At 40.9% G+C, this 17,563-nt stretch overlaps 1 protein-coding gene across 2 annotated transcripts in view; it reads left to right on the top strand.

Annotated features, from left to right (window-relative positions):
• Positions 1–3,883: 3,883 nt before the first annotated feature.
• Positions 3,884–17,563, top strand: part of LBHD2 (LBH domain containing 2) — a 43,845-nt gene continuing 30,165 nt past the window's right edge. Inside the window, exon 1 of one of the 2 annotated variants that reach the window (XM_075193458.1) lies at positions 3,884–4,209. The gene's annotated coding sequence lies outside the window, so the exon portion shown is untranslated. Of the gene's footprint in view, positions 4,210–4,337; positions 4,603–17,563 lie in introns of those variants that run through there. The other variant, XM_075193459.1, reaches the window with a different exon arrangement.

The raw sequence follows: 17,563 nt of genomic DNA on the forward strand, positions 1-17,563 counted from the left end.
ATTAAGATGTTCCTGTTGGTTTTATGATCCACTTCTGAAATGAAAATTAAGGGGTAGAATTATCAAGTGTTCTAAAAATGGAGATGTTGCCAATAGCAACCAATCAGATTATATCTATAATTTTCTAGAATGCACTAGCTAATCTAGTTTGCTATGGGTACTTTGCTGAGTATTCTAAAGCCTTTCCCTTACAACAATATAGCAACAAAGCCTTTACTGCGCAAAAGTCATAGTTTCTAATAATTATACAAATCTGCATTAATAAAAATAATAGGCATGACACATTTCTCCCTGCCACAAAATAGAGGAATGGTTAAATACAGGACGCAGTATAGTAATTAACAAATAATTAACTACATACTCACAGAAGGAGTGCTTTCGTGCCAAAAATAGCTTTATTAATTAATATAGTATTACTAATGGGTCATTTTGATCATAATTATACATGCGTTTTTAATTATAATTATATAGGTATGTCATACAAAAAACTGCAGAAGGCAGTAGCATTATTGTGTTATATAATAGAGCTCATTTAGTTTTTATTTCTGTAACATAATTTGTCAGTGTGACAAGTTCCGGCTTAAGACTGACCTTAGAAAAATCATTGACGCAACTTATTCATCTAAAGATAATAAAAATATTTAAAACCACCTCTAGATGTACCCCAAGAGGAAAAATCTGCTGTGACTTTTGGAAAATAAATGGTCGTATGTGAGAATTGTTCAAGCGGTCGTTTTACTCACATCCTCCTTTCATATTTTCTGAGATCTGTTACTTTGCTGGTTTTCCGATACACAGATGTATGTTTATTCCATTACATCCTGAAGAATTCAAGTTTTCTTTTAAGCGGTCTATAGACGGGTCATGTAACCGACAACCGCTAATGGTCAAGCTGATTTATCCAGGGGAAGAAGTGATTCAATAAAGCAGAAATCCCACATAGAAAATGTATTTTATTTTTATTCTTTAAATATCATGTTATAGACTTAATTCTTAGCTGTCCTCCTGCAAATCAGTATTTCCTTTTCAAAAGCTCTTTGGTTGGCAAACAAAAATGGCTGCCAGACACAGTAGGCCTGATTCAGCAAGGAAAGCATTCTGAGTGCTACCAGTGCCCAGAATTATATGCACCTATCTAGGGTTTGCCTGCACCCAAATTCATCAAGGTACGGATCTTCCCTGCCCTGTTGAGTTCGGGTGCAGTGCTGCTGTTCTCTACTACACAGGATGCTGCAGGTATGTACCTACCTGTCAGCGCATGCAGATTGGGCGGCATTGGATCCACCTGAGCCGTTGGATGTATAATACAGTGTAAAAAAGAAGTTTTTTTTTTAAAAAAATGCATGAGGTCCCCCCTGCTAAAGCTATTAGCCCTAGTGCTGGTTGCCATGAAATTGGGGAAAAAAAGGCATGGTGTCTTCCAAACTTTACAAAAAACAGCACTATGCATGTCTCAGCTGGGGTTGGTGGCACTATAGCAGGGGAACACGCAGCAGGGGATCCCCCTGCCATAATGAAAAACCAACCCTAGGCTGTTCAGCACAGGGCTGGATTCCCTAGGGTGTGGTGCCCGCAAAACAATTGTGTGCCCCCTCTCTAGGGAGACCCAGCCCCGTGTTAAAAGCACTAGAGCTCTTCCCACACCCCTTGGCGGCGGGTGTGGGGTAATAAAAGGGTTAATATATATGTAAACACCATTTTAATTTGTGGAATTACATGTCCCAGTCATCCCGGGCTGCCATTAACAGTATGGGCATGCTGGTAGAACTACAAACACCGGCATACCCATGACAGCCAGGGCATGCTGGCACTTGGAGAACAAGTGCCAGTATGCCCTGACACCCAGGGCCGGCTGAGCTATGTAGTCCCCCAAATTAAAATTTAAATAAACCACACACCTCTTTAAAATCACATTAGTTTAATAGAAATAATAAAACCTCTAAAATAAACCAGACACCTCGTATAAACCACATATATTTATTCAAAATAATAAATCCCATATGGTTATCATCTGATGTCTTCATCTGTAAGTGATCCAATCTTGTATACTTTTAATCCAGATTGCTTGAAACCATAACCATAATATTCCACAGGTCCTGTAGTTGTCCCCAAAAAAATCACATCCAAGGTCCTGGAGCAGTCCAAAAAAAAAAGACCAAAAAATATTCCAAAAGTTGAAAATAACCTTTTTTCTTTTGTCTTTGAAGGCAAAATAATCCTCAGGAGGCTTTTTTTTTAATTTTTATTAATGTACTAGTAATCATAATAGTAAAAGGAATGTAGATGTATTCAACTTTTAAAGTAGTACAGATGGGGGATTAACTTTATGAGTGGGAGGTAGAAGAAAAAGAGTTATTCTGTAACATACATCCTCTTTAATGTGCGTCTGGGACAATATTACAAGTTTCTTATGTTGCTGTTTTAACAAAGACTCTGTGACTAAATGTACTTAACTGTGCATCTAGGCGCTCTGTCTGTGCTCTTTATCTGAGCGATATTCAGCGGCATTGTAACGCAGCTGGAACACAGTTCAATATAGGGAACATTTTTCCCTGTAAGGATTAACCAGATTGTGCAGGCGAGCATTCATTGCAAACTCTGGGTGACGCGTTGACATGGGACAATTAAGCATGCACTATTTTCCTGTATTGATCCAAGCTATTTGCTGAACTATATATTTAGTGCTTGCATTTCAACAAGACAGGACTTAAGAAGACAGAACTTACCAATGACGGAGCCATTATAGGTCCAATCTCGTTGTGCTGCCTTTTCTGTACTGATGAAAATCTGTTTTGTGCTTTCATTTACAGCTGCATTCTGTGCTGGGATGCCATATGCTGCCCTATACTACTAAATAGTTTTGTATAGTGAGGTGTTCAGGCAACGTCTGGCTTCTCAGCTGTTGTGGAACTACAAGTTCTGAAATGTCCTGCCAGCCAGTTCCCATTTTGCATGCTACCTGTGTTATACTAGCAAAATCTGTTTATCTCTTCCACAGCTTGTGCCCCTGTGCTATATTATCATATGCCACCTAAAATATTCTACAGTATGCTAGGCTTAGGCAAAGCATGCTGGGACTTTTAGTTCCACAACAACAATTATCTAACTGCTAACAGAAAACTCTGATTTCAATCCGTACCATCTTCTCCAACTCACACACCGTACCTGGGGTTATTAAACCATAAAACATGCGGAAACGGCTTAGGCATTTTAAAGTAACGCACCTATCTAACAAAAGCCTAACGCAGGAGATATCATAGATAACTATCGCATTAAACAGCAGTCCCCATAATTTTCAATGGGGACTGCAGTCTGGGCCACTTTAAGAAGCTCCAAAAAAACTAGTTTTACAGAGCTTGACCCTGATGTGTTAGCCGTTTTACCCTATGGGGTGAGCCTATGGGGATCTTCGATTCCCTTTCCAGCAGCCTTCCGGCTCTCCTCTACGTTATGTAACGAAAAATGTAAGTCCGCCCATGCACAGTAAAGACTCCGGGTCAGAAGTTGTAATTTACAGAAAGTCATTCCCGAGACAGCCTCCCATCGGATGCACTGTCCTAAGATGAATTTTTAATCAACGGCCAAGTTGAATCATCCAGATGAGGAATGTTACTTAACAGGGGGGGGCACTGCCATTAATAAATAGCCCCCTTAGAATTTAAAGTGGATTATCAGATTTCCCAGACCCATGTATATACAACACAATAATCTGTGCTTCTTCCAGCATAACCTGACATCATCTCATCCAGTGTGATGAATTGTTCCCACTGTAAAAATCAAGCAGCCGCCTACCCCTCCTGTGACCCAGAATCATCCTGTGGATGGCCCTCAATAGGACTTAGTACCTCCTCTGCTGGTGGCAAGTTTCCCTGTAGTGTGCATGCTTTGCACTGAGAGTGCACAGACTCCCTCTGCCTCTACAACAGTCTGCACAGACTTCTGCTACACACTCCTTCTCTCATTGGGAAACGGTGCTTGTTTTTTTTTTTTTTTTGTGTTGTTGTATTGTCAAGGTCTCTTTTTCTCTGTCTCTCTATTACTGTCTCAGCCTCGCACACACACTGGTTTTCTCCCACTCTTGACCCAGCACTGCAAGCTCTGGAAACACACGCATAGTGCACACAGGAGGAGAAGAAGCAGCAGCAGCTCCTGACACACTGACCCAGGAGAGGAGCAATTCCAAGGATCTCCCCCCAACCCCCATTCCAGGTGAGCACAGAGCTGCCCCCCTCCCTGTGCAATGCACCCATCATGCAAATTCTGCTGAGGAGTCCGCCCGATCTGCATGCTGAGCCCATCTCATTTCTTATGTTGCACGATCTGAGTTTCAAGAGGAAGGAAGGAAGGAAATGGGAGTTAAAAATAATTTTTTAAAAAAAAGAACTTTGACGTGAAGATCGCTGGGTTTTCTGTAGACAACTTGCAGGCTTGTTGTCCCTTAGTGGATTTCTACCCTGGTGTTTTGCATTAAGATCTTAAACCCACCGGCTGCACTGGGGCGCAAACAGCGTGCGTAAATTGCGCACACGAGGTCTCTGCCTGCGCCAGGGTAGTGTGCCTAGCTCTCCTTGCAGGGGAGAGAGGGGTTACAAGACAACATATGTAAGTACTGAGTATGATCCCAGAGAGATTATCTTTGTGTTAGTCATTTGTGTCATTGGTTTGGTGCATTAGGTTGTGCAAATGAAGTGCTGTTATCATAGGTATGTACTGTGGATTTCATGTCACTCGGGTTAATAAGGGGTTAACAACAGCCGGCGCTGGGCTGCAGTACCCAGCGATGTACCTAGAGGGCGATATGGGGTTTGACAGGTGGGCGCCCTCTATAGGAATGTGGTTGGTGGGTGTATTTAGGGACTGAGCAGTGAATGATAAGCGGGCACACCTCCTGCAAAAATATTTAATTTCTAAAAGCATGTCTCAGAAATATGTTTTTTTCCCCCTTCTTGTATTGAATGATATGATACAAACAACAGCCGTTCACATACCCTATGTGAGTTTAGGTGGTACCTGTGATCCAGGATTTCCTGGACCTTATATCCAGCAATGGACACAGGTACCTGAATACTAATTAGGGCAGTGGTAGGTGACCTCTGGCTCTCCAGCAGCTATGGGACTACAAATCCCAGCATGCACAACAGCTTGAGTTGCCGGTCTTCACGTTTTCCTTTTGGGAAACTTAAAAGATTTCACTGTAATATTGCATTTAATATAGGCAATTCAATGCAAGTGTAATTTACAGTAGGCACTATCTATCTATCTATCTATCTATCTATCTATCTATCTATCTATCTATCAATCATATTTGCTTTGTGATGGCTGCAGCTGGGCATCATATTGACAGCTTAAATGACTGTTTGGTGCCAGAGTAGGCTGCAGGCACAGCTTGTTGTAAGTGGCCGAACATCAAGAGGGTCTTTGTAGTGTTTGTTGTAATCATCAAAGCTTTAAATTCTCATATCTTCGTACTGATATAAACTGCTTTATTGTAACATTTTGCCCTGTGATATGCTCCCGCTCATTATATCCAGGTATGAAATCTATTATCCAAAATGCTTAGTGGTTTCCGTATCGGGGTTATTTCAGCAATGTGGAGCTCCATGCCTAAAATATTCTAAATTGCACTTAAAATGGACTCCTTTTTCCCCAGCACCAACTCAATACCCCCTGCCTTATGAATCTCTTTAGCAGTGCTCCTCAAAGTGACTCTAGCATGTGACATGGTGATGACTTCTGAGTGTCTGATGTTATCACCAATCTTCAACTATTCTACTTACTTCATTCTGGTGTTGTAACTTTCCGGATAATTGGAATTTTGGAAAATAAGATCCTGTTCCTGCATATAGGAAATGCTGCTCCTGCCTTAAGTGAAGCAGCGGCCAATTCCACCAGGAGATGCTCTGTATACAGATAATTCATTGTAGCTGTTGGTCTAGCTAAGGTCAGTTGGGCTGACCAGCGATGACATCTCTCATCGGCCGCTGGCAGTACCGGTGGTGATTACATTAGGGGTCTGGAAGTACAATATGGGGGTGTCCCTAATTATAAAGGATTATAATAGTAATAATGACTAACACACACAGCCCACTCAGTACTTTTACCTTTGCGTTCTAGCTGGTCCAGTGTGCAATATGATGTAGCACATGCCCTTGTGTTTCTAACTCCCATTGTCCTATAGATTGTAAGCTTGTGAGCAGGGTTCTCTTATCTCTCTGTCTGTCTGTATTACCCAGTATTGTTTTATTAATGTTTGTTCCCAATTGTAAAGCGCTACGGAATTTGCTGGCGCTATATAAATAAATGATGATGATGATGATGAAAGATTCAGGCTTTGGGATATCCTTGGCTTTCTTCCAACCAACACGAACAAGCCAATGATTTTTCAAGGGGGGTTCCCATTTTCGTCTAAGCAAAATACTCATATCTAGAAATGATATATAGCAAATATTATATATATTGTATGTACTGGGAAGCCTCCGAATCACATTGTCCTGCAAACAGGAATCTGGTGTCAGTGCCTGTGCAACACTTGTGCAATGGTCAATATATATTTATATTACGATCAGTAAGTCTGGTTTAGGGGGGTAGGGGGATTGCGGACATCTGTAATATCCCCCCCTTCTGCTATTGCCCATGAACCAAACCCAAGACTTGATTGATCTGCAAGTTATTGCTTTTGGGAGCTTAAATTAGAGTTAATATTTTATCATTTATATAATTTTAATATTTTCATTTTAATATGCAAACTAGGGTCTGGATTCCATTCAGCATTTGGCAGGATCATTTTTAAAAGAATTCAGTCTATGGACAAATACTAAATATAAATCCTGTGCATCGCTAAATAGAACATTATAATACACAAGATATATATATATATATATATATATATATATATATATATATATATATATATATATATATATATATAATGTTATAAGGAATATAGTACATCTTACTATAAAACAAATGTATTTTCTATGGCCTTTATACGGAGACAGAGGTCCTCTTTGCCTTCTAATCGCCATATATTTTACAGTAGGAGGTACATTATTCACACTACAATGTACAATTACATGACACTGCTGATAGTAGGTTTACCAGTGCTTGTGGGGCTCTTTGCAGCACTCGAGCTGCTTACAAAGGTATTCACCCACCAGTGGGACAGAGAACACCCCCATCCAAAATGCAATCACGTGGTTCAAATTAGTCTGTCCCCCTAGCCGCCTGACAGGTAGCGGAAGATTTGAACTAACTGAGCGTGGAACGTTAATGTGATTAATGTAATTGCTATTGGTGTGATCCAGCGTGGATATCTCATTGTATATTTAATAGTAAATCCACTTGACGTGTTAACTCTGCATAGGATAAGTATAGGAACAGGCTATAGAGTTACAACTTTTAAAATGCTTTTATCCAATCAAAGTGTCAACAAAAGTGGTCTGTTAACCTTTGTGGTGCCAATAGTGTATAAAAGCAAGATTATCTATCTATCTATCTATCTATCTATCTATCTATCGATCTATCTCCAGAATATATATATTAAAAAAAAGACACCCAAGGTAAATCTTATATTTAAAATCTTTTAATTTTAAATATAAAACTTTTTTATGTATACATTTTACAACAGCTGTGTGTGTGTGTGTGTCTGTGTATATTAGGGAATTTAGACTGTAAGCTGCAATGGGGCAGGGACTGATGTGAATGAGTTCTCTGTACAGCGCTGCGGAATCAGTGGCGCTATATAAATAAATGGTGATGATGATGAACAGCTAAAAAAAACCCTAACAGAACTGTCGATTCATAAAACATTAAGGTATTCCAGTGCAAAGGCAACTGGTGCGAAAAAGGTGCTGTAACCCCCTGCAACAGAGTAGTCGTTTGCTTTAATTTGTTAAACGGTGCTACAAAAATGTTGTCCTGGTTGCTATGGGTAACAGCACTTGTTTTTTTCTTACAGTTACCTGTGCATCAGTTTTCAGGAATAAAGTTATTGATTGGTACAGACAATCAGACATTCTCCCGTTTTAGTAATTACCGCCTTGTTCCATTAGAGTGTATGGCAGATGTCTCGTTTTATCTTGGGCGAGCGAGTAGCTTCCTGTCATTAATAAGTTTATTTAAATGTACAGAGATAAGGTTCATTCTGCAAAAGCGTGTTTTCCTGGGCTTGTATAAAACACGTTTTAAATTAACCCATATAGAGATGGCTGTTTCACACATTTAGGGGCTCTGCTCATTTTTCCTCGCACCCAAAACTCAGCTGAGATTTCTGTAAAATTCCCCTAATTGATTTCCCCCATGATCTGTTTCTGTTGTAGGTTGTTTGGCTACCGTTTGTGTTGTGAGTGTTCTGTTGGTCAGATTGGCTACAGGTTGGTATAGCCTTATGATTATTCTAATGCTCTGATTGGCTACAGTTTGATATATCCTTTGATTATATTCTAATGCTCTGATTGGCTACAGGTTGGTATATCCTATGATTAGATTCTAATGCTCTGATTGGCTACAGGTTGATATATCCTTTGATTATATTCTAATGCTCTGATTGGCTACATGTTGGTATATCCTTTGATTATATTCTAATGCTCTGATTGGCAACAGGTTGGTATAGTCCTATGATTATATTCTAATGCCCTGATTGGCTACAGGTTGATATATCCTTTGATTATATTCTAATGCTCAGATTGGCAACAGGTTGGTATATCTTATGATTAGATTCTAATGCTCTGATTGGCTACAGGTTGGTATATCCTATGATTATATTCTATTGCTCCGATTGGCTACAGGTTGGTATAGTCCTATGATTATATTCTAATGCCCTGATTGGCTACAGGTTGGTTTAGCTCTATAGATGTTCTAATGCCCTGATTGGCTACAGGTTGTACAGCCCTATGAATACGCTAATGCTCCGATTTGCTACAATTTGTTATAGCCCTCTGAATGTTTTGATTAGCTAAGTTGTTTTTCTAGTCCTGTTTATATTCTGATGCTCTGATTGGTCACAGGTTGGTATTGCGCTGTAACCTTTTGAATGCTCTGATTGGCTACAGAGTGATCTAGCCCTGTGAATGTTCTCTGCGTGGCTATAAGGTGGTCTAGTTCTCTGAGCTTTCTAATGCTGTAATTGCCCATATGTGGCCAATTATTGTATTCAGAAGCATTATTAAAGCACAAAGATTAGCCACAGGTTAGTCTAACTCTGTGCATGTTGTAATGCGCTGATCTGCAACCGGTTGGTCTAACCCTTTCATAGTTTGAATGCATCAACTGGCTACACAATAGTCTAGGTCTATGAATGACAGCATCAGAGGTATGTGTGGGCGAGAACTTGGGTTCCAATGATCATCAATCTCTGTGATTTAGTATAAAGACATAGGAGGACATGTAACGAACCAAAACAAAGGTGTTAGATTTTAGGAAAGCTGACTGTGTAGAGATGGGAAATATATAAGTGATTCTTTGGCAGAGTGAAGGCATCTGAACAGTGGAGATAATTAAAGAGCACAATACTAAAAGCAACAGACCTTTGTGCCAGGCAGGTTTGAGAAAACACCAGGGAAATAAACACAATCTGGTTCTCAACAGAGGTGGAAAGCATTATAAAAGCAGACTGAAGATAACGTATTATATCTGGTTAAGCTGAAGGAGGCTAGGACAGAATTTAGAGGCGCGGTGGCTCAGACTGAGGGTACAATGACAGTCAGTAAAAGGAACATAACCTTTTCAGGTACAGAAGTGAAAAATAAAAGGAGGCAGGTGCAAACGCAGGATTTGTAGAGGGGGGGTTTCCACACCACACCGCCAGTGGGCGTGACCAGCATGTATGGGGCATGGCTATAATATTAGACAGTGCTTGGCCCTAGGCCATCTCAATTATACAGTGCCCCAGGGTTGAAGGGGGGTTTCCAGGCACTAGAAACCCCCCTCCCCCTCCTCGGTTTGCCTGTGGGAGGAATAGCAAAACTAAAGATAGGGGGATGATGTCTTGTGCAGGGAGACATGCGTATAACAGATCATCTAAATTAGCATCTCTGTTCAGTATTTCTAGTAGAAGCAGGAAGAAGAGGAACTCCGTTATATAGCAGGAATATTGATGCACAGCAGATTACCATGGGTCCATATACAGAGGACAAAACTCTCAAAACTGAGACTAGACAAATCAATGGGGCCAGATGGGACACATCCAAGGATCTTAAAATAGCATAAAAGGGTGCTGGTTACACCACAATCTGAATGGTCAAACCAGTCATTATTAATAGGGGTTGTCCCAGAGGACTGGAAAATAGTGAATGTGGTTCTAGTGAACATAAGTGGGAGTAAAGAAGAAGCTGGAACTACAGACCAGTGAGTCTGACATTAGTCATTTGGAAGTTGAGTTGGATACACTCTTGAAAGAGAACTGCGGAACATCTCAAATCCAGCAACTTGTAACATCAAAAACAGCATGGATTTATTAGGAGACAATCGTGCTAAACAGATCTAAATGTTGGCTAAGATAACAGATCGAGATGGATCTATATATATAACTTACCTTATTTTAGTAAGTCCTTTGACACTGGGCCACATGGAAGACTGAAGAATAAATTGCAATGTTTGTGATTGAGTTCAGAGATGGAATGGTCAATAGTGTGGCAACTACAGTTTAATGCCAAATCATGCACTACGGCCACAGAACAGTATTAACAGCACAACAATGGCACATTTGGGAGGTAAGGGTTATGTCACTTAAAGGTAGGGTATGTAGTAAATAAATGGGGAAGGCCATTCGGATGTTAGATTGAATAGGAAGAGTAACTAGTAGCAGAAAGAGAGAGGTAGCAATGCCCCTATATAGGTCATTGGCAAGAACACATCTAGGGGGTAAATTTATGAACCTGCGGGTTTGAAAAAATGGAGATGATGCCTATAGCAACCAATCAGATTCTAGTTATCATTTATTTAGAACTTTATCTAAAATGAGAGCTAGAATCTGATTGGTTGCTATAGGCAACTTTTTCAAACCCGCAGCTTGATACATTTACCCCCTAGACTACTGTGTTCAAAAAACTTACCAGGAGAGACTAAACATCCTCAGAATGTATAACTTGGAGCAGAGAAGGCAATTGGGGATATGATAGAAGCTTTCTAAAATACCTAGGGGTATAATAAGGTACAGCAGGAAAGTATTGTACAGAAGAAGAGAAGTATTAGAAGAAGGGTACGGTGGCTAAGTGGTTAGCACTTCTGCCTCACAGTGCTGGGGTCATGAGTTCAATTCCCGACCATGGCCTTATCTGTGTGGAGTTTCTATGTTCTCTCCGTGTTTGCATGGGTTTCCTCTGGGTGCTCCGGTTTCCTCCCACACTCCAAAAACATACTGGTAGGTTAATTGGCTGTTATCAAAATTGACCCTAGTCTCTCTTCCATGTCTGTGTGTGTGTGTGTTAGGGAATTTAGACTGTAAGCTCCAATGGGGCAGGGACTGATGTGAATGAGTTCTCTGTACAGCGCTGCGGAATCAGTGGCGCTATATAAATAAATGGTGTTGATGATGATGAAGGGTATCAGCACTAAAGTGGGAGGGTAACAGGTTTACGGGAAACTTGAGTAAGAATTACTTCACCAAGAGTGTAGTGGATAAAAAATTGAAACATCTATATAAAGTCACAGAGTCTACAAATGTATGGAAAGCAGCACCAATCTTCCACAAGAAAGACCATTAACTGAAACTCTGGTTGATCCTGGTGGAAAACGCTATGTCAGGCGTCGCTCCTGTATATCCCAACAATGCTTGATTGGGTTCAGATGTGGTAACTGATACGGCCTTGACATATGCCTAACATCAGGGTCAAACCATTGGGTGACCACATTTACTCTGTGGAAGGGGCATTATCATCCTGCAAGAAACCCCTTCCATCTTGAAAGAGATACTGGAACATGTTGTGAAGATGATCATTCAGTACCATTAAGCAGCTCTATCAATAGCATTGACCTTGACACCCAAACCATTCACTGTAAATGCACCACAAGATATTCTGGAACCAGCAGAACTCTTCCCTGTTGGTAACAAGCTGTAGAGTTCTTTATGTTGGCGCCAGATGGGCACTTGTCTGTTTTTGTTGAGATCTTGGTGAAGGATGATGTGTTTCATCGTATCAGCTTCCTCCACTGCAAGGTAGACCGTTGCCCGTGCTCTTTGCACTACTGAACTCACGTGTATTTCCAAGTTTAATGACCAGTTTATAGGCTGCAAACCAATTGTGGTATCCTGCCTTGTGGAGTTCTCATTTGATGAAGTTGGCGGTTTGCACCAAAGGTTGAAGGTCAATTGATCTACAGTTGCTCAACTGCTTTACATGCACTTCCAACTAATGCACCTATATCAAGATCCTAAACCATGTGCTCCGCCCACTGTTGTTGATGCTTCTCCTTTGAAGTTCCACAATGACATCATTTTAGACGCAGTTGCTTGTTAATCGATAGCAAGTTGAGCCACTTTGGTCACTTTTGTCACTGGAGCCCTATGTACCAACTATCACCCTCCTTTCATAGTCAGTGGTATATCCTCTTGCAGTTATGTGAGCTACAATTATAGGCAGCCAGGGAAGTCCAGCGTTTGTGTACCGGACCATGCTGGATGTTATTTGTACATATCTGTGTAGAACCCCTTTGCTTTCAGTATACTTCTCTCTCTCATTTACCCAGGTGCTTCCAATTCGTTGTCCACTTCGTATAAGTGGAATCGCCTTCCCACAGAGGCTGTAGAAGCTAATAGGATAGGGTCATTAAAACATGATAGGCATAAGGCTATCAGAAATCTGCAGATAGGCCAAAGATTAAATAGGATATGAGGCTTTTGGATTAAATATGGTCATATATATATTGGGCAGCACGGTGGCTAAGTGGTTAGCCCTTCTGCCTTACAGCACTGGGGTCATGAGTTCAATTCCTGACCAAGTGTGGAGTTTGTATGTTCTCTCCGTTTTTGCGTGGGTTTCCTCCTGGTGCTCCGGTTTCCTCCCACATTCCAAAAACATACTAGTAGGTTAATTGGCTGCTATCAAATTGACCTTAATCTGTGTGTCTGTCTGTGTGTGTGTGTGTTAGGGAATTTAGACTGTAAGCTGCAATGGGGCAGGGACTGATGTGGGTGAGTTCTCTGTACAGCGCTGCAGAATTAGTGGCGCTATATAAATAGATGATGATGATGATATTCTATGACTGGTGTTACAGATTGTCTCTAGTCCTGCCTATTTCAAACTGCTTACTGACCGTACTTCCCACTACTGTTCAAATTATTTATTATTATTTATTATTAATTATTTGTTAGATTAGTTATTATTGAGTCCCACCGGCAGGCATTATCCCTGCAATTGCTGCCTCCTTATTCTTTCCTGACATCTCTGCTGGCTTCCTCCTAAATCCACTATCGACCACAGAACTGTCCCCACCACCCAAAGTCCAGCACACCCCTTCCCTGCCTCACTCTCTCCCCGAGATGAACCGCTTTGCGTAACATACGCCGGTCTAATGACTTCTCCATTTGCAAATTCATCTCTAGGCGACCCAATACCGCTACATGAGTTGCAGAGCTTCGCATTGCTACAGTATAGAATCCACCAACTCCAATGTATTACATTATAAATAGATAGCGGGCACTCTGAGCCTCAGTCAGTCAATGGAATCCGTTGAGAATTTTAACTCTCTATTCCCAATATGCAAACAGAAAATATAATAAGGCTGGGTTCACAATGATCTCCAACAACTCCTATATATGATGAGATGTAATCAGTTTAGTCTGTAACCAGTATAAACAAGGGCATATCATTTCATCGTCATTATTTATTTATATAGCGCCAGCAAATTCCGTAGCTGAGAGGTAAGACGGCCCTGTTCGCAAGCTTAGAATATCATTTTAATATTCTCCAAAACAGGAAATATAATGACCAACCATAGGATCATAGTATATCTGTGTTGAACTGAGTACGCACCTATGCAATCTTACTTCAGATGCAATTTCTGTAACAATTTGACCAACGACTGAAAATCCTGATGATCATGCCGACTGATGCATACACGTCTGCAAAATTTACCTTCAGATCTGTGAACTTGATCTCTCATAACCATCTGCTGAAAAGATCTGTACACTCTAGAGATATCTGCCTATGCTGCCGGTCATCAGTGCGTACACACTTTTCCACATTTACTCGACCTCGTTCCATCGTTGATCGTGATTTTTAGGAACCTTATAAAACCAAATCATCAAACGCGATGTGTACGTACACGCTCATGCAATATCTGACCAAACGGCGGTGAATCATGCGTTCTGCACGATAATTGCATAGGTGTGTACCCAGCTTTAGGTATATGGAGTACATTCAGACGATTGCATGACAAGCCGCAATAATAAGTGTTGTGACTACACACACTCTGGGTAATGAGATCATCACATAGAGCTGCTGCATTGTCATATGAATGATACAGTTGCAATTTGAAAAATGTATCAGTTTACTTTTCTTATTTTCACAATAGAGTAACCACAACAACTGAATGTTTACATTCAAATATAGGTGTAACCGATTTTGTTACAATTCACTGTAGCATATATTATAAAATATAGATAGAATTTGCAGGGTTTCTGCAATTACAACTGTATTGTAGTCTATAAAAACATGCTCACCACCAGTTTAGGTGGCAGCTAAGAGGTTTTTTTTTTCCATATTGCATGTATACCACTATATATGGGAATCCAAAAAGGCATAATCCAGGGACAATATGCCAATAGTGGATTTTTCTTGAAAGACTATTTGGACAATATTAGGGGAATTCAATTGGCCGCGTTACTTGAAAAAGTAACGTGGCCTGCGCACTATTACCATTATTATGGTAACTGTGCGTGTAAATACCGTTATTACGGTAGTTTTAAAGCCAGCTGCGAGCAGAAAGCCGGGTTGATATTATCATAATAACGGTAATACGTTTAACGCGTCCGTACTTTGGGGGGAATTTAATTCCCCCCTATGATCAGCTAAATTAATGAGTCTGTTCCCAGCAGACTTATGTCAATGTCTTTGCTAACGAATATCTCCTTAATTCTGCAATCCAGTCAGTAGTCATGGCTGGAAAAAGTCGGCGTTATTTAATGGTAACCCTAATGCTAACTACACAGCTCGAGAGGTCGATATTATCAGCACAAAATTGTCCCGACGTCACTGCAATGTCTGGCTGTAAAATAAGTTTGATGCTCGAAAAATAATGCAATATATATTGACCTGTGGAATCATTTCAAATTGGGCCACGTCCACGATCCACCCAGTGCTGTTAGTGAGAGGAGCACCAGTTGGCGTGTGAATATTCGTTTAATGTTGTTTAAGCCTCCACTGTGAGGAGACGTCTTTATTTCCAGGGGCAAACCCAGGATTTGCAGAGGGGGGTTTCCACACTACGCCGACAGTGTGCGTGACCAGCATGCATGGGGGGCGTAGCTATAATTTTAGACAGTGCTTGGCTGCTCTCCAACTCTTCCTATCCCCATAATATAGATGGGCAATGCTGCATGCACTACTGTTAGGTGCATCCAGCTCTCTCTTTTAATGCAGAGCCGTGTGAAGTGGGAGCAGGGTCCAGCCACCTCAATTATACAGTGCCCCAGGCTAGGAGGGGGGTTTCCATGCACTAGGAACCCCTCCCTCCTCGGTTTGCCTATGATTTACCCATCCCCCTGCTTAGAGACACAGGTTTTTCTCTCACAGCACATCCTATATCTGAGCTCACAATCCTTCCCTCTGTTTTAAATTCCTGGCCACAGCTGGGCTCACCCGTGAAATACTTGTGGTAAGGCTGTAAACATCTGTCTGTGCCATAGCAGGATTTATTTTTGACTGTGGCTTCAGGTAAATATGTAGGGAGCTTTAACAGAGGTTATCCTGACATAAGCAGCCTGTTGGCTGTTTAAACTGACACAGCAACAACAAAAACTGTAAATTCTTGCTTTAAACTCCATGTTGGAGGCATCCATTATTTTGCTGACTGGAAGATATTTATCAAAGATAGCAGTAACGTGCTTTATATAGTGAGATCTACGTAAATACTACTGTAATGTAAATTCTGTGTTCTGATTGTAGACCATACTTGCCAACTCTCTCGGAATGTCCGGGAGACTCCCGAAAATCTGGGTCGGTCTCCCGGACTCCCTGGAGAGCAGGTAAGTCTCCCGCATCCGGCAAATACAGGTCCAAAATAATGCGATTCGCGGTGAATCGCATCATTTTGGCCTCGCCCCACACATCAAACCATTATTTTCGACACGGGGGCGGGGCCAAAATGACACGATTGATCGAGCCCCGCCCCCTCTCACTCTCTAGTCACGCCCCCTGTCTGGGATCTTCCGGACTTCAGTGCCTAAAAGTAGGCACGTATGTTGTAGACAAGTCTGGGAACTATTACCCAGAATGTTTGGGTCTTAGGGTTTTCTTGTCAAGGGGGTTTCTTGGTTTTTTTTAGACTGTTTAAAGTACATTTCATAATTACTCCTGTATTTCCTCACACTGCTCTTGCCAATATCCTAATTAAATTTACAGTGCTCCTCACAGTGACTGTAGAAGACACTAGCACAAAACTACTAGTATTCACCCCAGGCATAACAAGTGACAGTGTGAATCAAATGCTTCAGTCTCATTACGCTATTTATACACAATATGATAATGTAAGGAAACATCATATACGCAGGAGAGGATATTGTTTTACACTTATTAATAAATGCGAAAGTCACATGTTCCACAGAAAAAGTAACAACACACTAACGCAAAATGCTAATTAAATTAAGCTGCATACAAACATCTGTTGTTTTCCTCTTTAAAAATCAAATGGGAAACTTGCTTACTGCAGTTGTCCAGACGGAAATGTCAATCATGTAATATGAAGATAGAGCCGCAATTTCATTTGATATAGCCGCAACGCTAATGAATGAAGTACTGTCAGCCAGTCAGTGGCAGCTAGATAGTGCTACTGATAGTCGTCATTGTATTTGAGCGTCGTTACACCAGCGCTCTGGGATACAACGTTAGTCCAACTTTAAATAAGCCCTTTGGTGTTCAAAGCTGTGTGTATGATTATGCGGCTTTGAACACTGATTTACTTTTCTCTTTTGTGGATATTGTCTAGATAACTGGTTTCCAGAGAAGAGATCCCATATCTGTACTATTTGGGTACTATGTAACCAGGTAAACAAAGATATACCATTCTGCTAACAGAACATTTTATTGTCCACTGTCCTTGACCTGAGATAAGGGACAGATATTCATATAAATATGGCAGTGTGACATTGCTGTCCTGACAGGTGAGGGACATAATGAACACCAAACATTAAAGGCTAGTAAAGTGATTTTCTAGCACCTAACGTTATTATTTACCTCCCACCTTACCGGACACTTGTACTTTGATAGAGCTGCAGCAATCTAGTCGGGAACTGGGTATCACTTCTAACCCCTCGTTGTGTCCTCCAGCACTCGGATCATTTTGGAGGCTGACGATTGCTTAAGAGCGAATGACAGGACTGAGTAGTTAATTGTATTTATAAATTCCT

The sequence above is a fragment of the Mixophyes fleayi genome, chromosome 12 (genome assembly GCF_038048845.1).
Source record: "Mixophyes fleayi isolate aMixFle1 chromosome 12, aMixFle1.hap1, whole genome shotgun sequence".
Taxonomy (NCBI): Eukaryota; Metazoa; Chordata; class Amphibia; order Anura; family Limnodynastidae; genus Mixophyes; species Mixophyes fleayi.